We start from the raw sequence: 24013 nt of genomic DNA on the forward strand, positions 1-24013 counted from the left end.
TGGAGACATGCTCCAAACCTAGAGTGACATGGCTCTGCGAGCACTCTCAGAGGCTGAGATCCACAGGGGGAAACTCTTGCTGCAGGAGTGGCAGCCCCACTGCAGGCGCCCTGCCAACACAGCAACTCAGTGCAAGATAGAGGTGGAGCCACAAGCCTCCCGCCCCATGAGCTGTTTCCACAGCAGGCATGAGGATTGGAAGTGGGACACGTGGGCATCCGAGAGGAAAACCTGTTGAGTCCATGACTTGCATGATGAGGTGGATTTCCATAGTCCAGCGGATTAACTCCACCATTGGTGCAGCCAGCTGTTAGCACACATTTGCACCATAGAGGAGTCCTTCATGGTGTGTAAAGAGCACATGTTAGTCCTGGATGAGCTGTGTTTGGAGAAAGCCAAGCATATGTGCCGGCTCTCCCAGAAGATGGAGGAGAAGAGAGAGCTGCGAGAGCTGCTGTTGCTCCTCGCAGGGGAAGGTGCTGACAGAATGCTCCAGATGCCTGCACAGCCTGAGCCCCCTGCCACCACCACCCCTTCAGACACCTCAGGCTTTGGAGTGGGCAAAATGAAGATGGAGCAGAAAGGTTTTGAAGAATTGCAACTTCAAGACAGCTTGGAAACTGCCAAAGGAGATGTCGAGGTTCCTGACCACATAGAGGATTCCCCCACGGAGCACTATCTGTGGCAAATGCCCCACACCCAGAGCAGCCTCCAACTCGAGGGCTTGGGCAAGGAGTCCTCCCTCCCTTTCTTCTGTAGACTCATGTGACATAATGGATCTCAAAAGCCTCAGCAGCCACTGAAGTAGGTTGCCAGTTGGCCTTCTCTCAGGCCTCCATCTGCCAGGTGATGGGAAGGGTAAACTGCGGGTGGGGTAGGGCAGAGGCTGCCAGGAGGTGGCCCAAATTCAAGGGACAGCTAATGTCCCATTGATGGCCATGGAAAAGGTCCATATTATGCTTATCACAAAGAATAATTTGTTTTCAAAGGGAAAAAATCCTCCAACAAAGATTTGTTCTTCCAGTCCTGGGGCTTGAACTCAGTGGCTGGCCACTGTCCCTGAGCTCTTTTTGATCAAGGCTGTTGCTCTACCAGTTGAGCGCCACTTCTCCTTCCAGCTTTTTCTGTGTGGAATCAAACCCAGGGCTTCAGGCATGCTAGGCAATCACTCTACAACTAAGACACATTCTGAGCTAGGATGATCCCCTGTCCTCCCAAACCCATATGGCCATTCCACTGATAAATAAGAAGTAGGGGCTAGGATGACTATGAAGCCCAAGTCTGGTTCACACAGAAATATTCCTCTGCCCCCTCTTCCTACACCCTTAGTTGAAGTTTCTCTTCTACCATTGAGGGATGAGAGAGGGAGAGGGGAGTCCTAAGAGAGGAGTACAAACAACAGTACCCTCCTGAGCCCCACATCCTTCCCCACACAAGTGGTTCTCCAGATTCCAATATTACCTGACTCAATGTTGAGTCTACACTGACTCCCCATCCCTGCAAGGCTCAGGATGAAATAAAGGTCAGTCCTGGCCTCAGCCCACACTTAGGGTGGAAGGTCTTAGTCCCAGACCCACTTCCACCTCTGACTGCGCTTGTTAGCCTGGACCACCACCAATCACCACTATGTTGGCGGTGATGACCTCAGAGATGGATTCCAGGAAGGAGGTCTATGACAAAGAGCAGAAACAGCAGGGTGAGCAGGGCAGAAGGAAGCGGGGTGATTGCTCTGGGATCATCCTCCTTGAAGCCCTCCCGTCCAGCAAAGGCCAGGGGGTGAGACTAGATGGAGGAGCATGGGACTAAAGGAGGTACTGCTGTGTCTTGGAGCACTTGAAAATTCCAATTACATTTGGCCCATGCTAATCCCAAAGCCAACATGCAATACCTCTCCTTATTGTTGTTGGCTGTGAGCATTGTCCCTGAGCTCTTTTTCTTGAGGCTAGCACTCATCACTTGAGCCACAGGGCTACTTGTTGTTTCTGATGGTTTATCGAGGATAAGAGTTTCACACACTTTCCTGCCCATGCTGGCTTGGAACCATAATGCTCCAGATCTCAGCTTCCTGAGTAGCTTGGATGACAGGAGTGAGCTACAAGTGCCCAGCATGTGATACCATTTGAAGGCTTTTTGGCCAGTCTGTAAAAGGAGCCCCAAAGGGCCTGGATAGACCTTGACCCAACCAAGGAGCTGGGATGGGGGAAGGCTGACCTTCTATTCATTCATCCATTCTGTTCCCTAAAATCAAAGATGCCAGGTGGTGGTGTATGCATCAAACTCTTAGGCCAAAAAGCACCAGGCTTAGTGAGGAAAAGGTAGAGAATACCTAAAGATTGCTGTGTAGAAATCTTTGATTTTGCATGCATGTGGGGTGTGTGTGTGTGTGTGTGTGTGTGTGTGTGTGTGTGTGTGTGAGAGAGAGAGAGGGAGAGAGAGAGAGAGAGAGAGAGACAGAGACAGAGACAGAGACAGAGACAGAGAGAGACAGAGAGAGACAGAGAGAGGGAACTCAGGGCCTACACTATATCCCTGAGTTTTCTTGCTCAAGCCTAGCGCTCTGCCACTTGAGCCACAGCCCCACTCGCTTTTCTATGGTTAAATGTAGGTAAGACTCTCAAGGACTTTCCTGTCCAGGGTGGCTTTGCAGCATGATGGGGGCCCCAGGGAAGCAAGAGTCAACACAACTCACAAGTACAATCCCTATGGTGGGAAACTCCTGCCCCCTGGTGGCCAGACATGGGACATCGTCCCCCTTACCCCCCCCAACCCCCTGCCATCATCCTCTGCAGTTCAATTTGGGAAAGTGACAAGGGCAAAGCTGATTTTTTCTCACCTTGAGTGCTGATGCCAGAGCAGGTCTCTTCCACCCTAGGCCAAGAGAGCTCCAAGACGCCCGGCTCTGAGGGGCACAAGGAAGGGAGAGGTCAGCTCCAGGCCAAGCTAAGAGCCTTTGCCCACGGACACCCCTACTTGGCTTTTCTGATCACTGTAAGGTCTGTCAAAAACAACCCCAAAAAAACAAAATTGGAGCTGTGTCTCAAAATGGTAGAGCTTTAGCATTGAACAAAGAGCTCAGAGTCAGGGCCCCCAAGCTTTGAGTTCAAGACCCCCAGCTGACCCTCCTCCATAAAAGACAGGTTAGCTAAATGTGAACTAGTAGGATTTGTGAAGTGTTTCTGAAGAATTATGATACTGAAGAAAGCACTGTAATTCTAATGACAGCTGAACTTGTGACATACAGCTATGTGCTGATTCCTTCACGGGGTGCTGTTTTCTGGGTCCTTCCCACATGGGGGTTTTGTGTTGAGTCCTCAAAAAGGTGCTGTTTGCTGAGTCATCACAAAGGGTGCTATGTGCTGAGTCCCTAAGAAGGTTGGGCTATTCTGGGTTTTCCAAAGGGTACTGTGTGAAGAGTTCATTACACAATGTACTGTATGCTGAGTCCTTCAAAAAGTGTGGTGTGCTAATTCATCCCAAAGGGTGCTGCTATGTGCTGTACTCTTGGGAAGAGAGGGATGAGATGAGTTTTTCGAGTGCTGTGTGCCGAGTCCTTTACACACGGTGCTCTTTACTGTCCTTCAAATGGTGCTGTGTGCTGAGACCTTCCACAATGTGATTGTGCTGAGTCCTTCAAAATTGTGCTTTATGCTGAGTTTTTCAAAGCGTGCTGTGCACTGAGTGTTTTACACAGTGTGCTACGTACTCAGCCCTCCAATGGGTGCTCTGTGTGGAGTCCTAAACCAGGGTGTTATGTAATGAGTACCTGGGAAAGAGTGCTACATGCTGAGTTTTTCAAAACATGTCATGCACTGAGTCCTTTACAGTAAGGGCTATGGTCTCCCTACTTCAAAAAGTGCTGTGTGCTGAGTACTCTACACAGGGTACTATCTGCTGAATCCTTCAAAGTTAACTCTGTGCTGAGTCCTTTACACAGGGTGCTTTGTGATGTTTTTCGAAGTGTGATGTGTACTGAGTCATTTCAAAGGGTGCTATCTTCTGAGTCCTTGAGTGGTAGTTATACCCAACAATCACACACACACAAACACAATCACAAACACACACACACATACACACACACACACACACACACACACACACACACACACACACACACACACGAGGGTCACCATGCACCAGCTTAGTTTGTGGAGTGGAGGGGGATGGAGGAGAGTCTCCTCCAGCGGTTGGGCTGAGGGGAGATTAATTTCCCCTGGGGAAGGAACTGGAGTTGGTGGGGAATGCTATGCTGAGGAGAGGCTGCAATTGCCATGGCCTGGAAGATTCCATGGCCTGAAAGGTTCAGTTCCCAGTCAGTGCTGCGATTGCAGTCAGGGTAGGGCAGAGGCTGCCAGGAGGCGGCCCAAATTCAAGGGACATCTAATGTCCCATTGGTGGCCAGGGAAGAGGCTCATATTATGCTTATCACAAAGAATAATTTGTTTTCAAAGGGAAAAAGCGGAGGGAGCAAGGCAGTGGTGGCTGAGGTGCAGCAATGGAGACAGCAGCTGCTGAGGCGGGGGTGTTGGTGGAAGCAGTGGCTCCTGGGGAGGAGGCCGCTGAGGTGGTGGCAGAGGCTGCTGAGGAACAGGCAGCAGCAGCAGCTGAGGAGGAGGAGCAGAAGAAGCTCACAGCCTTGCCAGGCACCCTCAGAGGCCCCACCCTCTCCCAGCAGGGGCACATTTCACACATGGTGCTGCCAGCTCGGATCCTTGGTGCCTCCCTCAGTTGCCTGGCAGAAATGGTGCAGCCCTAACCTGCTTGCGGCCCTGACTTGATCCCGGCCCCAAGTCCTCAGACTCCAGGGCCTGCAAGCACCAGGAGCCGCCGCCTACAGCTTCTCTCCAGCAGCACACATAAGTGGCTGCCACTTGGGCCCCACACCCCGTGACACTTGTACCTCGTGACTCCCTGTCACCCCCCCCCCAGTGGACCCAGACCTGTGCCTCCCGCCTCCCCTCTCCTGTCCCACCCGCACCTCCCTCGTGCCCCACAGTCTTCCCTGGCTCTGCCATATGAGACCGAGTTGCTGGGGTGGGGGTGTCGACACTGGGATCCCACCCCCATCCCTAGTGGCCAGTGTCCCCAGGACAAGGGGAGATGAAGAAATGGGTGAGGAGGGGACACCACAGAGCCCCTGGCCTAGAGCAATGGGAGCCACACAGCCGCATATCTGCACCCTTCCTCTCCCTGGTGGGAACCTGATGGCTTTAGTCAGAGGTGGGTAGCAGCACCTCTCAGGTCTTTTCCTTTTTTTTCTGGGGGTGGAGGGTGTTGGATGCAGAAGATAGGCCCCCTTATTGCTGTGGGAGCCCTTGTCTGACCTCTGTTCTCAGTCACACTTTCACCTGAGGAGGTCCCAGAAGAGCCAAGTAGGGAGTTGAGGGCACTGGGGGTCAGATAGGAGATGAATATTTGGGAAGTGTGTTCCTCCAACAAACATACACCTGTCCTGTCCCCCCCACCCCAGCTGTTAACAGTTTTCCCAGGGTAATTACATTTTCCAGCTCTGCCAGCTCTGCTAGTGCTCCTGGTCCATCTGGTCTCCTCGTCCTCCTCAAGAATCCACCAAGTCACCCAGAAGCATCTAGGCTGGAAGTAGGGAGTCCATTCATGTATATAGCCTTTAGGAACCCATCAAATTCCCCAACCATGCCCCCACCCCAGGTCAGACACCCCTCTAGAGGTATCAGGGGACCCCCTTCTTTGTTTTCTCTCCTGGATCTGAGGAGCTACCTGTCTCAGGACTCCTTCACCCAGAGTCCTAGCATAGGGTTTTGGTGAATGGGGACTCAAGGCTGGTTGTTCTCAATGGGAAGGGTCTGTCCCTGGAGAAAGGGAGAGGCAGGGTGGTTCTGTGTTATTAGAGAAATGTTCCCCTTGGTAGGATCCCCTGGTTCTAACGAGGGAACCCCCATGCTCAAGCTTGTACATTTCCCTGATGAGGAACCAACTAACTCGGGAGAGACAATGCTCTGAGTCTGTGTGTGCGAGAAAGAGAGAAAGAGAGAGAGAGAGAGAGAGAGAGAGAGAGAGAGAGAGAGAGAGAGAGAGAGAGAGAGAGAGAGAGAGAGAGAGAGAGAGAGAGAGAGAGAGAGAGAGAGAATCATATTTCTCCTTGTACAGCCTTACTGTGCTCAGGAGAAGGAGAATGATCAGGTGGTACATTGCAAGTGCTTCATGGATGAGTCTTCTGTCACCGGTTTGGATTTGTGTGTGTGTGTGTGTGTGTGTGTGTGTGTGTGTGTGTGTGTGTGTGTGTGTGTGTGTGTGTGTGTGTGTGTTTGTGTGTTGGGAGAGTAGGGAGATGAGAACAATGAAAATATATTTAACTCACCATCTCTAAAAAGAGCCAAAGCATTTTATTTGTGTGTATGTGTGTATTTGTTGTTCTTTTTTCATGAATGCCCAGTACAAGCCCAGCCACAATTTCTGTTTTCTCCTTCATCATTTCACTACATATTTGGAGAAGGTTTCAGTAGCTTCCCTTTCCACTTCCTTCCACCTCCCTCTTCTCCTTTCCTGTAGCCAACTGTAGCTGCTGGGCCTGTGTAGGTCTCCACTAAGAGGCCTGTGGGAGCACAGACCAGAGTGGACACCTGTCCTTCTGTCTTCAGCCAGAATGCTCATGAGTGTGACCACAGCTGCACTCTTCCACCCAGACACTCTGCTCTCGTGTGAACAGTTGAAGCTAATTCAAGTCTTGGGAATGTGTCTGCCAAATATAATTAGGGAATGAGATGCGGGGGAGGAGGAAAGGGGCTGTGAAGCTAAGAGGGTCTGGGAAGTGGTGAACGGTGTGATATGGCAGATGGCTCACTATGACAAAGGATGAGAGGGGAACCTTACCCAGGGCATTGATGGTGTCTGTGGGCATCTGGGCAGGGGGCTCCACGCCCCCACTGGTGCGTGGATTCCCTTCCGGGTCAGTGCACTGTTGTGCAGTTCTCCCTGGAGTCCTGCAGATTCCAATCTGTGTCCCGGCGGGGCCGTTTCCAGCTGGTCAGTGGTAGGCAAGTGTGTTCTCCCTGCTGGAGCCTGCTCAGTATCAGGACATGGCAGTTAGCTAGGGCTCTCTGAATGCCAGTTTCTGTAACCTGCTGTAGGCTCTCTGGAAGGAAAAGGGTCCACTGACTTTGGATCCCTTTAATTTTGATTGGGACAAGTTAAATGCCATCTTTTCCAAGGTTTTTTCTTGAAGTTGGCAATTTCCACTAACACCTGGGATTATGGGTCAAATTAGACAGACCATTTCAGCTGCCAAACAATGATGTTCAAAGCAGCACAGGCAGAGTTACCTAGCCAGATGATCTCCTGCTATGAATGTCGTGCCCTGACTGCCTTTCTTCAGCAGTTACTGATTAGCCTCCGGCTATCTCTAGGGTGGCCACCACAGTCAAGAATGTCGTGGGGAGCAGAGATTGTGACCTCGCCATCCCCAGCCTGCCAGCTGTGAGCAGAGACAATTCCTAACATCTGTACTGGACTCTGGGATTCAGATACCTGGGATGCCTCAAGGATTCTTACTCTGCAACATGAAACTTGGGGGCCAGATATGGTGGACCATCCTGTCTGGCCCCAGTGGGTGGAGAGTATGCCCCTTGAGCCAGGCGTTCAGCTCACATCAACCTTGTTCACACCTGAGTGGGGAATTGAGTGCCACAAAGCTGGTCAGCCGCTGGACAGAGATCTTTGAAAAGATAAGCATCCCAGAGGCCTCAGAATCCAGCGAGTACATCATGGCTCACTTCCTCAGAGCCAAAAGAGTTAAGTGCGGTGGCACCAGAAGAGCAGGAAGAGGGAGCAGGGAGAACTGTGGGAGAGCTACATCAGGTTTTGCCCACCCAAGATGCTTACCAGAATCAGATGGGACTTTTGTGTAGTATTGTCATAGACAGATGCTTATTTATTTATCCAACAAAGAGTTACAGTGTGCGCCAGGCTCTGGGGGACGGGGGGAGTCATAGATAATGAAAATTTCCAGTGCTGGTTCCACAACACATGAAGAAACCTTGGTTTGAGCTGGATGCCTGTGCTTTATGCCTGTAACCCTAGCTACATAGGAGGCTGAGATGGGAGGATCGAGGCTTAAGTTCTGGGCAGGAAAGCCTGTAAGACTCTTATCTCCAACTAACTACCCAAAAGAAAATGCCAGAAGTGGATGTGTGGGTCAAGCCTTAGTCCATTGGCGTGGAGTACAAAGTCCCAGGGACAGCACCCAGGCTCCGAGTTCAAGGCCCAGGAGTCAGAGAAAGAAAGGAAAGCGAGAGAAGGATGGTGAGAGAAAAAGAAAAAAGGAAGGGAAGAAGGGAGCATGCAAGCCTTGGTTTGGAGTCCCTGGATCAAGGGAGCCAACCATTCACAATCTCTGTGGGGACAGTTTCAGAGCTTAAACACAGTATGTAGGACCAAGCCAATAACTCCCCAGATACTTTATGACATCCAGGAGCTTTGTGGTCACTGACTGCAGAGGGAAGCAGCCTCGGGTAGACCCTAGGGCTCAGGGTGTGTCACCAGGTTTCAAACACCCCCAGTCCCAACAAGTTTATTTTCTGTTCCAATATCTATGGAGGTTTTGGGGTGAGGGAGTGTCAAGGCGGAGGGGTGGGGCAAGGAAGATGAAGAGGGAGGACGATCACAGGTCAAGTGTGTCAGGACATTGGAACCATGACCTTGCCTGACAACCTTGACCATCAGTGATAGAGCCTTCGACCCTGCCGCATGGCTATTAAAAGTCCTGGCACCTTGGGTTCACCATTGACCATCTGGCTGTCATCTGCCACAGGATGCCTGTGCAGTACATCTTTGGGGACTTGGACATTCCTGGGATCAATCTGAAGGTGACACTAAGACTGAGGTCTGGGTGAGTTCATCTTGAGCTAGGGAGCGTCTTATGAGGTATGAGTTATGCAGCTGACCATGAAACTGACCTGGGAATGAACAGAAGAAGCAATTCCCAGGGGACTAGGAATATAAACAATCCTTGGGAAAACTGTAGGCAGGCAGGTGCTGGAGTGCTTGGTGACCTTGCAGGCAGGCCACAGGTGGTGTTTGTTTAAAAAAGGAACTGTGCAGTTTAGCACGTATCCTCTTGAGAATCCCCTGTGGTGCAAGCCAACCAGTTTAAAGAACGTTGGCCCCCTTGATCTAACCAACAACTTGTTTCTGGTCCTTTCCCACTTTGTAGTGTGCCAATCATACTATAGAGTTGTTTTGTGATTTTCCTGGGGTTTGTAGTGATTTGTTACAAGAAATTATGATGTACGCAAAGCCCTACCTTCCCTAAAAAAATGTATAAAAAGTGTGGTATCCATGGACTCAGGGCCTCTCAGCATCATGGGCTGCTGCCATGTACACTGGGGGGACCCAGCTCAAGCTTCCAATAAAGACTCCTTTGCTGTTACATTGGTGACTGTCTCTGGTGGTCTTTTGGGTAAGGATTTCCGAGTTAGTCTTTACAACACTCCCGGTGTTCATTTCTCCACCAGAGACAGAGGTAAGTGTGCCACTGGCACAGGACAGACAGGGAATGAGGGTGGCATCGGGACCCATGTAGCCCCAAGACTTCTTCTAGGGGGCACACTAGGACCTCTTGTCTGCCATTCTCACAGGCAAAGGTGGATCTCTCTTCTGGCTCAGCCTTTAGTCTAGATGGCAGATCTGGGATTCAGAGAGGGCCAACTGAATGTGGGGCAGGCTTGGGTAGAGGCTGGTGGGAAAACCGGAGGCCCTGGGCTCTGAGAAGGGTTATTTTTGAGAATATACACAACCCAAGAACATTGCTGGGATGGATCAGCCCTTTTCTCCTTCCCGAGAGAGAGGGACGTAGAGCCCTCCAGTCTTATTCCCTTGGCTGTGAAATCCTTTCATTCCCACATCCTGTGGTTGGATAACTAGGCCTCACCTCACTGCCCAGTGTCAATGCAGGACAGTGAGAGATCCTGAGTCTCTGATAATTTCAGGGATCCTCAGTATGAGTTTGTACTTGAACGTCCTAACGGTGCATGGTCAGTCCCATCTAATACTGCCATGATGTAGGACATAGAATCTAGAGAATCAGAGCAGGATTGGGTCTGTTCTGGGAGTCTTGTGTATTATGTGTGAGCTTTGAGCTCCAGTGTGCCCATCTGCTTCCTTTTCTAGGGTGGGTCTTTGCTAGAAAAACCTTGAAACTGGAGACTGGGTCCTATCCATTTTCTTTGATGCTTAAAGGTAGTACTCTGCCATTTGAGCCACAGCTCCACTTCCAGCTTTTGAGGGTGGTTAATTGGAGATAAAGAGTTCTCATGGACTTTGCTGAGAAAGGTGCATCCAAATGCAGTCCTCAGATTTAAGTCTGCTGAGGAGATAGGATGAAAGGCATGGAAAAGTTTCTTTGGCCGGCTGCCAGTAACTCATGGCTGTCATCTTAGTTACTCAGGAACTGAGATCTGAGGATCAATGTTTAAAGCCAACTTGGGCAGAAAAGTTTTGTGAGACTTGATGTCCAATGGACCACCAGCGAATAGGAAGTGGCGCTGTGGCTCAAGAGGGAGAGTGCTCACCTTCAGCTGAAGAACTGAGGGACAGTGCCCTCTCCCAGAGTTCAAACACCATGACCAAGAACAAAATAAAGAACTGACTAAGTTTAAAGCATAGCAGTGTGTACAGTAGGAAATGCCATGCTGGGATATGAGACATTCCAGGTATGTGAGAAGCTCAATGTTTTATTTATTTATTTATTTATTTATTTATTTATTTATTTATTTATTTATTTATTTATTTTTAATTTTTTTTGGGTCCGGTCGTGGGGCCTGAACTCTGGGCCTGGGCACTGTCCCTCAGCTCTTCAGCTCAAGGCTAGCGCTCTACCGCTTGAGCCACAGCACCACTTCCGGCTTTTTTCTTTTTGCTTATGTGGTGCTGAGGAATCGAACTCAGGGCCTCAGGCTTGCAAGGCAAGTGCTCTACCACTGAGCCACCTTCCCAGCCCCGAAGCTCAATGTTTTGTCTACAGTGGGTCTGATGTCCGGAGTGCCACCTTCTCGGGGGTGGGATGTGATCCTAATGGAGGGAGGTCATGGTTCTCTTCTCAGAGACTGCTGAAGACTTGGGCTGTCCGTGCGTGTGTGTGTGTGTGTGTGTGTGTGTGTGTGTGTGTGTGTGTGTGTGTGTGTGTGTGTGTGTGTCTGTGGGTGTGTGTGTGTCTGTGGGTGTGTGTGTCTGTGTTTGGAGGTAGAAGAACTGGGCCTTGAACTCAGGGCCTAGGGGCTGTTCCTGAGCTATTGTGCTCAATACTAGTGCTCTGACACTTGAGCCACAGCTCCACCTCTGGCTATTTGGTGGTTCACTGTAGATAGGTGCCTCACAGACTTTCCTGCATGGGCATGCTTTGAACTGTGATCCTCAGATATCAGCCTCCTGAGTAGCTAGGATGACAGACATGAGCTACCCGTGACGGCTTTGTGTGTATGTGTGTGTTTGTGTGTGTGTGTGTGTGTGTGTGTGTGTGTGTGTGTAGAAGTGGGTTGTGACATGGAGTGCTGGACCCTTTGGTACCTTATAACTGCTATCTTTGGGGGATGCATGGGCTTTGTGGCAGAGGTTTAGAAAGGTCTCAGCACCATTAAATTATAAGATCAAAGGATCTGTGTGCCCTGGAAATGTCTACTCCCTTAGGCCTGGTTGGTGGCAGAGAGAGCTTAGGAGGACCTGGGGGTGGGGCCCACAGGGGGTGACTCCCAGGGGAACAGACAGCATAGCCAGCTCTTAGTAAGGATGTAAGCCCTGTTAGTATGGAGTGCACTGGTATGGGTCAGAGTCTGGGTCTTCTCATAATGACGTCTCATGGGTCAGGCCAACCCTATTTTAAATCTTGACTGGTGATCTTCAGATTTCAGTATCCTGAGTAGCTAGAATTACATGCATGAGCCTCTGGCATAAGGCCTCTGATTCTTTTTGGTATATTACGGTTTGTACTCAAGGCCTTAGGCTTGCCAGTCAGGTCTTCTACCATGTGAACTAAACCTTTCTGTCTTGGGGATTTCCGAGATAGATAATATATGCTCAGGCTGGGCTGGATCGCAGCCCTCCTATCCGTGACAGGCATGCGCCAGCAGGCCTGGTCTTCTTTAGTTGGAATGCTAGACATGTAGCGGGGATAAGCCCCTCTGGCTAGACAGTGACAGTTATTCATTGTCCCTCCAGCCTTACTAGATTATTGTATTGATTTCGACATCATTTTCTAGCACCTGGCCAAAATTATGATACGTCGTTACGGAACGAAAAAGTAATGCCATCTTAAGAAAGTTATTTAGGGCTCTGGGAATGTGGCTTCAAGGTACGGTGATTGCCTAGCATCCATAAAAGCCTGGGTTCAATTCCTTAGTAACACATAAAAGAAAAACTGGAAGTGGTGCTGTGCCTCAAGTGATAGAGAGCTAGCATTGAGCAAGAAAAAAAAAAGCTCAGGAAAATTCCCTACCCCTGAGTTTTAGCCCCTTGACTGGCAAAAAGAACAAAAACGAAACAAAACAAAACAAATAAACCATTTAGATAGTAAATGCAAAATAAAGAACCCATACTTGGAATATATAATTGCTCCTTTCATACTGACACCTGACAATAGTCCCTAATTCATTTACTTTACTTATATGAGGATACTGTGTTGAAAAAGTTTTGTTCATTAAGTCACAGTAATTAATACTAAGAATGTGCTTAGATGCCAGGTAAAGTTTAATTCTGGAAATTCAACGATTCCAGGATTTGTGTCATCACTGATAATCACAAAGAGAAGGGTAGGCTAAGTGTGATTTTGAAATTTTTTTGGTCCATTATGGCACCAAAAAGGCAGAGGCTAATTAATTTTTGTGACAGAAAATAATGAATAACTCCAGATAGAAGGAATAAATGATAGTAATTAAGGTATACCAGAAACTGGTCTTGACAACCATTTTTGGTTATTGTAGAACTAGTTGTCAAGTAGGCTTTACCTCATTGCCTTTAGCATTCCAAATCTCTTAGGCTAGCTCTTCATCTCTGTGTGATAAATGTATCTCCTATGCTATTCTTTCATACCTTATCTCGTTTACTTTCTAAAAATCTCATTCTTTCTATATTTCTCTATGAACATTTCCTGATACTAAATACACCTATACAGATGGCAGAGAATGCTAATGTAAGGGTCCCATAGCTCATGAGTCATTAATGTAGGAAAATGGAAAAGGAGGACTTCAATTTTAATGTCATCATTTGGTTAAAATTTCCATTCTTTGTCTACACAGTGTCATTCAGTGCACATAAATGCAAATATGAGCCAGGGGCTGGTGGTTTACATTTGTAATCCTAGATACTCAGGAGGTTGTGACCAGAGGATTGTGGTTCAAAGCCAGCCTGTTCAGGAAAGTCCATGAGACCGTAACCTTCAATTAACCACCAGAAACCCAGAGGTGGTGCTGTAGCTGAGCACCCAGGATCAGAGTACATGCCCCACAACCTATAAAAAGGTAAAATATGACTTTAAGTTTCCCCAAAAGGAACGACAAGATCAATAATCTTCCCAAGCAAAAAAAAAAATCCAAAAAGATGCAGTGCACATACTTTTGTTGAGTTATGTTATGGATTCAATGCTGGACATATTCTCTAAAAAAAATCGTTTAACTAGGGATACAGGTGGACCCATTGCAACAATGAGATGTACAAGTCGTCATGTCGAAAAACGAACTTTACAACTTTAGTGGGGGTCGGAGGGTCGGCTGGGGGGAGGGGGTATATGGGAAGGGATGGGAAGGGGAAACAAAGAGGAGGCAACAATGATTGATAAGAAATGCACTCGTTATCTTGCCCATGTAATTGTAACTCCTCTGTACGGTATGCTCACAATAAAAAAAGGAAGTAAAAATTGTCAAATATTAGCTTTACAATAAACTTCATCTAATATTTCTCGTTTGAAAAGAGAAGTCTATACAGTTGATGTCACTTGGCTTTCTTACTTTCTTAGTTTAAAGCCAAACCAGGCAGGAGAGTCTGTCAAAGTCTTATCTGTAATTACACAGGGAAAAAGCCAGAAGTGGAGTTTTGGTTCAAGCAGTAGAGTACTAGCTTTGGGAATAGGTGAGCTGGAAAGAAAACTGTTCAGGGACAGGGTCCAGCCTCTGGGTTTAAGCCCCAGAACCAACACCAGCTAAACAAAAAAGGAAACAAAAAACCAGATATTTAATTGGAACCCTCCTTAAAGGAGTATTGGTGTGAGAAATGGCTCCTTTTGCTTTTTATATGCACTGGATGCTTTTTTGGAAACCTTATTGCTCTGGAGAACTCAGGACCAAACTAAAGGAATTGATAACTGACTCCTGCAACAAAAGAATCATCTCAGGGGTAAAATATCCATTCATAAAACACTTTAAAACCTCCATGTCTTTGTTTCTTTGCAGTAGATTTTTTTGGGGGGGTCCAGTCGTGGGCCTGAACTCTGGGCCTGGGCACTTTACCTCAGCTTTTCAACTCAAGGCTAGCACTCTACCACTTGAGCCACAGCACCACTTATGGCTTATTTTTTCTTATGGGGTGCTGAGGAATCGAACCCAGGGCCTCAAGCATGCAAGGCAAATGCTCTATCACTGAGCCACCTTCACAGTCCCTGCAGTAGAAAATATTTAAAACAACGTTATTTCCTTTTGTTCTATGCTGGCCATCAAATGGCACATTATATCTTTTTGTAATATTCTCAACTTAGAAGTTTACAGAAAAATTATATATGAGTAAAAACACACTAAAAAAAGTCAGGGACAGAGTTTCTTTCAAGCCTTCGTATTTTCTTCTTTTACAGTAAAAAGGAAAGCACAAGTTAACTTGAACTTTGTCATTCCTCTGTGTTCCATTCGTCTCCTGGGATCAGTTGCCACATCAAGTAACAGTTATTTCCAGAAACAATCTATGGTGCTGCTCGAGGTATAATGAATGTTTTCTGGCTTCACCGAAATAACCCAAGGAGACCTTTGGACCTGAGGTAACATGTATTTCAGAGACAACTTAGTATAGAGAAAATATGAAATTTCTATTTCTTATAAATACATTATCCATGAGTATATTGAGTTCAAACTTTGTAAATTCTCTGTAAATTAAGGTGAATTTTAAAGGGGAAGATGGTTCTCAGATCATTTTTTTCTGAGTGTATATGCTGCGCATTATTTCCCAAGTTTACATGAATTTGTTAACTCATGTTAACTATAACAATAATAAGAGAAAGAGAAATTCTGTGTTTAAGTATAAGGTTTCAATACACTATAGAAGACTCTACAAATAAGACCACGTTGAAACAATAAAGCCAAGTCCAGTATGTAGATTTATGAGAGTGATATAGAGAAAGCATTACTCCTACGTGGAACATGAAGTATGATGGCACTCCCTTTCTAAATCACGCTTGCTAACGACACATCTTTGTAGAAAGTAGAATGGAAGAATAATTCTATTTCCAATGCAAGGCAGATATAAGAGCATGGACTTGTCTGGAAAAAAAGAGTTCATCTTGAGAGAGCAGGGATTATACTAGCCATGAACTGGTGGATAAGATCACATTTTTTCTTTACTTTACTTATATATATTTTGTTGGTGGTGGTCTTGTCACTTGAACTCTGGGCCTACGCACTGTCCCTCTGCTATTCTGCTCAAGGCTAATGCTCTACCACTTGAGCCAACAGTGCCACTTCCAGTTTTCTTGCAGTAAATTGGAGAAAAGAGTTTCTGGGACTTTCCTACCTGGGCTGGCTTTGAACCCCAATTCTCAGATCTCACCACCACCCAGCTTATGATCACATTTCTAACAGTGTACACTCAGCATATGTAATGTGTATGTTAATTTATCTTTATATGAATTCTTGAGTTAAAAATCTGGGCTACAGCTTAGACTTTGCACTCACAAAAATGTTTGTAGTTTAAAAGTTGATTCTACTGGATAAATGAAACTTAAGAATGTAAAGGAGTCTGGGAGTTTCAGTTTGCATCCAGCCTGGGCAGAAGAGTGTTTGAGACACTACGTATAATTAACCACCCAAAATCTGGATTGGAAAAATGGCTCAGGTGATGGAATAACAGTCATGAGCAAGAATGATAAATAAGAGCTTGAGGCTTTTGCATACACACATACAAACATATACATACACACAGAGGAACTTATATGTGCATACACATATACAAAAATGAAGCAACTCTCAAAATATGTAGAAAAGTTAGAAAACAATAGAAAATATGTCCTGAGTAAGACTAGAATCAAGTGCTAATTTTTAAAATTAGAAAATCCTCAAGTGAACTTTCTTCAAAATGTTTGTGCATATTAGAGAGGTAGGGACCAGAGATAGTAAGGGAGTCAAGTAATCAATATTAAAAGGATTGGATCCATGGAGGAATGAATCAGAGACCCCGCAGGTGCACTTAAAAATGTTCATAACCTGTGTCAAATGTTAGAACATCTTTGAAAATAGTACATGAACAGTCTGAGAATTATAATGGATAATATCACTGGAGATGTTCAGAATTGCTAGTCAGTATCTAGATTAAATAAACCAAGAAGGTAGAGTGCATGTGTTGCATGCATGAATCCCTGGGTTCGATTCCTCAGCACCACATAAGCAAAAAGAAAAAAGGCGGAAGTGGCTCTGTGGCTCAAGTGGTAGATCGCTAGCCTTGAGCTGAAGAGCTGAGGGACAGCACCCAGGCCCTGAGTTCAGGCCCCATTACCGGACCCAAAAATAAATAAACAAACAAACAAACAAACAAACAAATAAACCAAGAAACTATGGTTGGGCAATGTGATACAAGCCTTGAATTCTAGCACTCAGACTGACAGGAGATTAGGGACTGGAATTACTACTGATACCTTCCATAGACCAGGTAGTATAATTTTGTCTTAATAAAATAAACCAAACAAGAAAGGAATACACAGTTGGAAATTTGGACTAATTTCTTCATTATGTTTTGAGAAGCCAAGTTTTCTATTTAAATGCAACTGGTAAATAATCCTCAGTTGTGTTTTAAATGTTCTCTTCATTACAGAATATTCCTAGATGCAAAATGGTTCATGATTCCCATCCAAAATTTGAAAAAGTAAGTAATCATCATTCTGTTAGATTCCAAGGAAAGATGAAGGATTACAAAAGCATAAGCCTGGAGGAATAGCAAAGTTCATCTAATGTAGGTCTTTATAGATCTTGCTAAATTAGAGTTTAGACTTCAAATAAATATTTTGGTTTTGTTTGTAATTTCATATTCTATATGATACTACAAAATTCTTTTTAAGTAGAGGGTTTAATTGACATATTTACAAATTTTTCTTGCATTCTATTTCCCTAGTATTTGTTTCAAGAGAGTTATAATTAGAACTCAGTTAATAGATAATTCTAAATGTTCATGTAGAAAATGATAATGTGAATAATGTAGACCGAGTTGACAACAAATTGATGATATTAATTTATAAATTTAGAAAAAGCAATTTTTGAGGCATTAATATAACATGGAATGAAGAAAATAATTGTGTGACATCTTCTTTCTTCTACCTGTGTGTAACACAGGAAGCAATTTCTTTAATTACGTGCCTCTGTATACAATGAGAAAAATGCTAGGTTTGGGGTTTGTTTTTATTTTTGTTTTGTTTCATTGCTTTGTCATAGGGCTTGAACTCTGGACCTGGACACTGTCTCTGAGCCTGTTAAGCTCAAGGCTTGTGCCTTACCACTTCAACCTCAGTACCACTTGTGTCTGGCTTTTGCTGAGAAGTTTATTGGAGATAAGAATCTAGGGAACTTTCCTGCCTGGGTGGGCTTTGAACTGTAATCTTCTGATCTTAGCGTACTGAATATCTATGATAGTTAAAAAAAGTATAAATATAAATAGGTGCAAGAATACCAGTGGAGGAAAAATGATGCAACCCAGTTTATTGTGGTGTTCTTTCCAGAACACGGAGGGCATCACATTAGCAGAGGTGTAGTATTTTTCCCAATAGCAATAAGCTATTTGTGATGTGAATTAAGAGAATTTTGAGGTGAACCCTACAAGTTGGAAACTGTTGGTCTAGGATGACTTTATGGCATAAATTTTGGGATTGATGGTCATAGAAATAATTGCTTAATCTGATAAACAATTGCTTACTCTTGAAGAATTAATTATAACTGATGCTTTACAGTTTTATCCTATGCTAGAATGTGGCTATTTTTCTGTTCACTTCTTAATCTGTAACACCCGATTGGAAAATGCATCTATTGCAGAATTACATAACATGAAAACAGGTACTATTTTGAGTCTCTCATGTATGGAACGTTCAGAATTTGAAGTGAGTAGTTATTAGTCATAGGAATTGTGATGAACACACATATTCTGTCGTTTTCATAACTTATTTACTTTTAAAAGTTATGGGTTTCCATAGAATTAAACGGTTTTCGGTTTTAGTATGAGAAAGTACTCATTTATTCTTTTTTGAAAATATTGGCAAGTATATTGTGAAAAAATTGTCTAGTTGGATAACATTCAAGTTGATGGCCTTCTGATAAAGAAGGGGTAATTCATTCAAATTAGATGCCAAATAGTACTGATTTTTAAAAAAGTTACTACATAAAAAACAATATTTATTATACCAATACAGTGAAATTTTATTTTATGCAGTTTTTGATGGTAATGGTGGAATTAGGATTGGTAAATTCGCGATTCTGATAAAGGAATTTCAAAAGAGTTTTAAAATTATGAAAGGTTGTTCAAACTTTTTAACTTAGCATATTAAGAAAATTTAAAATTTCCTGGGAAAATAGGCTTTCATGCAAAGAAGTCCATGAAGACTTAGCCAAGAGGGAACAATGTGGGGAAGATGGCTCATTTTCACAGTAAACAAACAAACCTCACAAACCTTGCTGTAAATCCTGTAGGTTCCCATGAGAATTGTCCTTATTCAGGAAATATACTTTTATTGTGTGAAACAAGTTTGTAGTGAAATTTAAATTCAAAGTTTTTTTTAAAAAAATTAGACACCAAATTTGTGAATTGACCTTTAATTACTGAACAGTAATTCTCTTAAAAACATAATTTGGTCCAAAATATTTAGGGAGAAAGTGCCCTTCACAATGAAAGAACGTGTTGAGTTTACACTTTTCTGTTTTAATACTTTCCACGATGTCTTTGCACGTGAAGCACTGAAATACAGAAAGAAACCTGATTGGATACTTCAAACTAATGATTTCTAATTTCTAAGTAACTCAAAAATATAATATCCTTATTAACATGAGGTAGTGAAAACTTCTGTTATTACATAAGCAAAAAAGTTTGGGGATCAGAAAAGAATTGAGCAAATTGAAAAGGTAAGAAAACATGTTATTAGAAGCCCTAGCTAAGCGTATTGGTTTCAGCAGTGGAGGGGGCCAAACCTTTTTGCTATAGATTGTCTTAATGTTTTTGCTACCTAAAGTGATTTTACAGAGCCTATTTGGCTCAGTATAAAGAAGAATAAATTGAATGAATACATGAAAATAAATTCCACTCCAAATAAAAGAGTTTTCAAAGAGAAACCATGAAGATGTAGCAGTGGGGGACGCCTTATAGTCCTTCAGCTTCACTAGACTTGAAGCCAAGAAGCTGTGCTTAATTCGAAATCATGCAAGAGCTAAGAGGAGGACATAGAAGTAGGATATAGAAGTATTGTCCTTTGTAAGAGACAATGTCATCCAAGGAATGGGTGATTTAACTCTATTCTTCTCTATACATCTTGTTGAGCAAATACAAGACCAAGAGGAAAATAATCTATTGAAATAATTTTGCAAAGAATAACTTCACTTTTCCTGATATGGTATCTAACGAGAGTCTTAAGAGAGAAGATAAAAGTCTTAAGATAGAAGATGAAAGTGGAATATTCTTAGGTTTCCTCTAAGCATCTTGTTAACAAAATATATCTTTGAGGTTAGAAATGATTGAACCAAAAAGTGATAGAGCATTTATTTTTGTGGGCACTTTAGATACAAGAAGATTTCAAGGAAAAGAAAAAAGAAAAAAAAATATAGCTAAATATTTGTGATTATAGGTCTTGGACTGGTTTTTTGGAGACAAAAGTTTTGCATTAACATTGGTCCTCATTAACATAGTTGTTGGGTTTTCATGGCAACCAAATGTAAAGGGTAAGTTTAATGGACTCGCTTGCACGAGTAAGCAGCATGATAGAAAATAATGGCAAATAATATTTAAAGAATTATTTTGAACAATTACTTTGCAAGAACAAAGAAGGAAAGATATAATTCAAAATCACTTGAAGTTATTAAAAGTATGAAAATGGAGTAGTGAAGAGATTCAGAGAAGACATAGAGGACTGTTTTTTCTCCAGTGGAATTATAGTTTCTTGATCTTGCTTCTTCCATTCTGTCTTCACAAGCTATCAAGTGTGCCTCAGGACTGGAGTAACCAGTTCAGACAAAGAGCACTCGCAGAAGAAAATATATGCAGTAGATATAGGTGATTTATAACCTTAGACAATCTTTTTGAATCTGTTCAAAATTCTCCCCTACCCCAAACTACCCTCTTTGAACAGCTTGTTTGCTTTTCCAAAGACTGCCCTTCATAAACTGCTTAAAATTTTGAGAGGTCATATTCTTACTCTCTACAGATTGCTGTTTGGTTGTGATTTTTGTTTGTTTTTGTTTGTTGTTGTGTTTTTAACTGAATTTCAAAAGGTTGTTCAAGTGTGTTACAATTAAATATGTCCATCTAATTGTCTAATGCTTCTGGATCAGAGTCTCTCCTTCTATCATTCTCAACCAACCCTTTCTCCAAGATGTAGTTCAGATTTACCACTTCATTTATTACATATGTACATTGAGTATTCTAGCTGTACTTGCCCCTTGTTCCATTTTTCATTCATTCTATTTCTTTACTATTGTTCCTCTCTGGTTTCAATATCCTGATAGTCACTCTGTTAAACTGCCTGTTAATACTTTGAAAGGTTTATATACATTCCATGGAGTTTCAATCCCACATATACTTGAACTGATGTCAGCTTATATTTCCATAATTCATTCATCTGCAATAACAATTTGCAAGACTGGAGACGTGAAGCTCTTAGACATGATTTTATTCTCGTTCTTTTGGAAGATTAATCTTTAGTCAACAAGAAAGTTTTAAAATGGCTTAGAATTTATTCCTAACTACCAGTTTTTATAAATGGCTTTGTACAGTTGTGTATGATTATTTTATTTTACATGGGATAATTTTTCTACTACCTATAAGTTTTGGAAAAGAAGAAAACAAATTTAATACTTAGAGGAATATGATAGAAATAGAAGACAGATTTTATGTTTGTCACATCTCTCATCAGTACCCATATTCAAGACTTAAAGTCATATTTCATACTATGGTAGACAGATAGGGAAAACATAAAACAACACATGAAAAGCCAACTATTAGTGACTTTTAAAAATATAACTTCTCATTTGATGAAATTTACTCTATTAGCTAATATTTGGGTTTGAAATATGGAAGGCTGATCTATTTAACACATTTCTGGAAGGCACCTACTGAACAACACAAATGGTGGGGGGTACTTTTTCTACACTTTAATGATCTTCTACACTAAGGATCTTCTCAGTTAATGTTTTTTTCTAAATTATATTTGACCTCTAAATCAAGTTTCCTTGCCTTGGTAGACCAATTATGGATCTATCATTCCAGAAACTATGTTTTTCCTGCACTGAAATCTTTCATTAATCATTAGGAGAGGGGTATTAAAAATAATCTTGTTCATTTCTGATTTTGTTCATTCATATGGGCTGGTCATCTGTAAATTGAAAGTTTTAATTACAGTACTTTCTCTCAGGTTTTGTGATTTCACCTTTCATTTTAAGTTACCTTGCATTTTACAATTGATTACTACTAATTCTTGTAAGGAATTGGGGCCCTGAAATATTATAGGAAATGAGAAATTTAGATGAGTCTTCAATTATTTTCTGTTAGCATGTGGCATGGGCCTATGTGAGAAGTCTTGCCCTTGTTATATGATGATGCAGATAACTGGGATCTAGTATCCTAGGACCCGTGGGTCCTGCAGAAGAATAATAGCTTTTAGACATAATATCAGCAAAATTGGGTATAATCAGTAAGAATGCTTCAGAAATATGGAGAAATACATTTTGGGACCAGCGAGTTAAAACAATAAACAGAGCATCATAGTAAAATCCCTTATAGATTAGCAAAAACAATACTGTTATTTTGCAATGTGAATTCAGAAGACCACCAACACATAGAAGGTATCACAAGTTTATAACGAAGATATTGCATTGATACTTTTTATATTCTAGTATATATTCTAAACCTAATTATTTATATTCCAATCTATTTATGGGAATAAATGTCAATATATTTGTCTAATTATCAATTCTATTAAGGTTCACTGTGTGAAATTTAAAATCAGCACATATAAATATAAAATATATAAGTATATATAATATAAAAATTGTTTTGCATTATTGTGTTGTGCTGAGGGAATCAAAGCCAACTCTGTTTTAAAGTGTTATTCCATTATCTCTACCTCCGTTTTTGGTAGAGTTAGACTTAAAGCTTTACCATTTGTTGCTTTACAGCCTAGTGGCAAGAGGAAACACTGTGATTAAACATTACCAATTTAAGGCTTAATATCGAGGAGAAACGTATGGACTTCTCCAGGAGGTATGGAAATATTTGGTGATAGAAAGTCAGTAGTGTCAGTTCCTGCCTGGTTGGATGATAGAGAGGCCAGCACAGTAGGTAATTATGCATTTGAACAATTTTTTCACCTTCTTGGCTTGAGCTACTTTTGAAATTATAAGTATAATAAGCAATTATATTTTAATAAAATACCTTCCATTCTGAACAATTCAGTCCGAACTGTTCATCTCTCTATGATTCCTTGTAACTAAGATTAGTTTTGTTCCAGTAAGACAATCTATGCTGTCAGGGTAAGATATTCTGGTTGGTCTGTTCCTATATGGAAGATGGGTAAAGGTTCACGTAGACATTTGTCCCAGCAAGACCTCATTTGGGAAATCTTAAGCTGCAGATGTTTAGAAGTAGCTCTTAAGCAAGGCTTACTTTGAATCCATTAGCTCTACAAAGCTAACTGAGTTGATAAATAAGTACCTGAAAAGCCATCACCTTTGGATTTAGCTGTAAAGGCTTAAAAGTATGATCAAATTTTAAATGAAAATGACAAAATAGTCATTGATAAAAAAAAATTATAAATGGGAGCAATCGACCAAACGATACAAGTTTCTTCCACTATACACAGAATTTTAGATAAATAAGATCAATAGCATTTTTAGGAACATTAAGGGTTCCTTGTTACAAATAGGCAACCATGGATATATGCCTGTATAAAGATTGCATCATTAAGAACTTAAATTAAGAGGATACTCCATGCTTCAGCAGCAGGTCTACCCAAATTACAACAATACAGAGATTAACATGGCACTTGCACAAGGATGGTATGAAAATTTGTGAAGTATTCCATATTTTTCATTCTTCTGATGCAAGAAATGAAAAACAGTTATTAAAAAGTTGGGGCTGGGAAGGTGGCTCAGTGGTAGAGGGCTTGCTTGCATGCATGAGGCCCTGGGTTTGATTCTTCAGCACCACATAAGCAAAAACAAAAAAAACAGGAAGTGGTGCTGTGACTCAAGTGGTAGAGCGCTAGCCTTGAGCTGAAGAGTTGAGGGACTGCACCCAGGCCCAGAGTTAAGGACAACGACCGGACCCCCCCCCTAAAAAAAAGTTGATTAAAAAAATACAAGTGTAACAATACATGTAATTCACAGAAATAAATGTTAGTTTGATATCAGTGTATTAAATCTTCACCTTAGAAAGACCTTTACATAGCATAAGCTTTACAAAACTTGAAATTAGATAACATTGTCATTTTATCCCATAGAAAAAAAAATAATATAAGGACCTAAGAAAAAAAGGAATCTTAAACTTCTTCTATATGGAATGCAATCTGAAAGGACACATTTATTAATGAACCTATACATTGTATAACAATGTATAA

General features: G+C 42.6%; 1 pseudogene; it reads left to right on the forward strand.

Annotated features, from left to right (window-relative positions):
• The first annotated feature begins 23385 nt into the window (after positions 1–23385).
• Positions 23386–23485, forward strand: LOC138826582 (U6 spliceosomal RNA; annotated as a pseudogene).
• The last annotated feature ends 528 nt before the right edge of the window (positions 23486–24013 follow it).

This window comes from Dipodomys merriami, unplaced genomic scaffold (assembly GCF_024711535.1).
Source record: "Dipodomys merriami isolate MVZ:Mamm:240054 unplaced genomic scaffold, mDipMer1.0.p SCAF_144, whole genome shotgun sequence".
NCBI classification, from domain to species: domain Eukaryota; kingdom Metazoa; phylum Chordata; class Mammalia; order Rodentia; family Heteromyidae; genus Dipodomys; species Dipodomys merriami.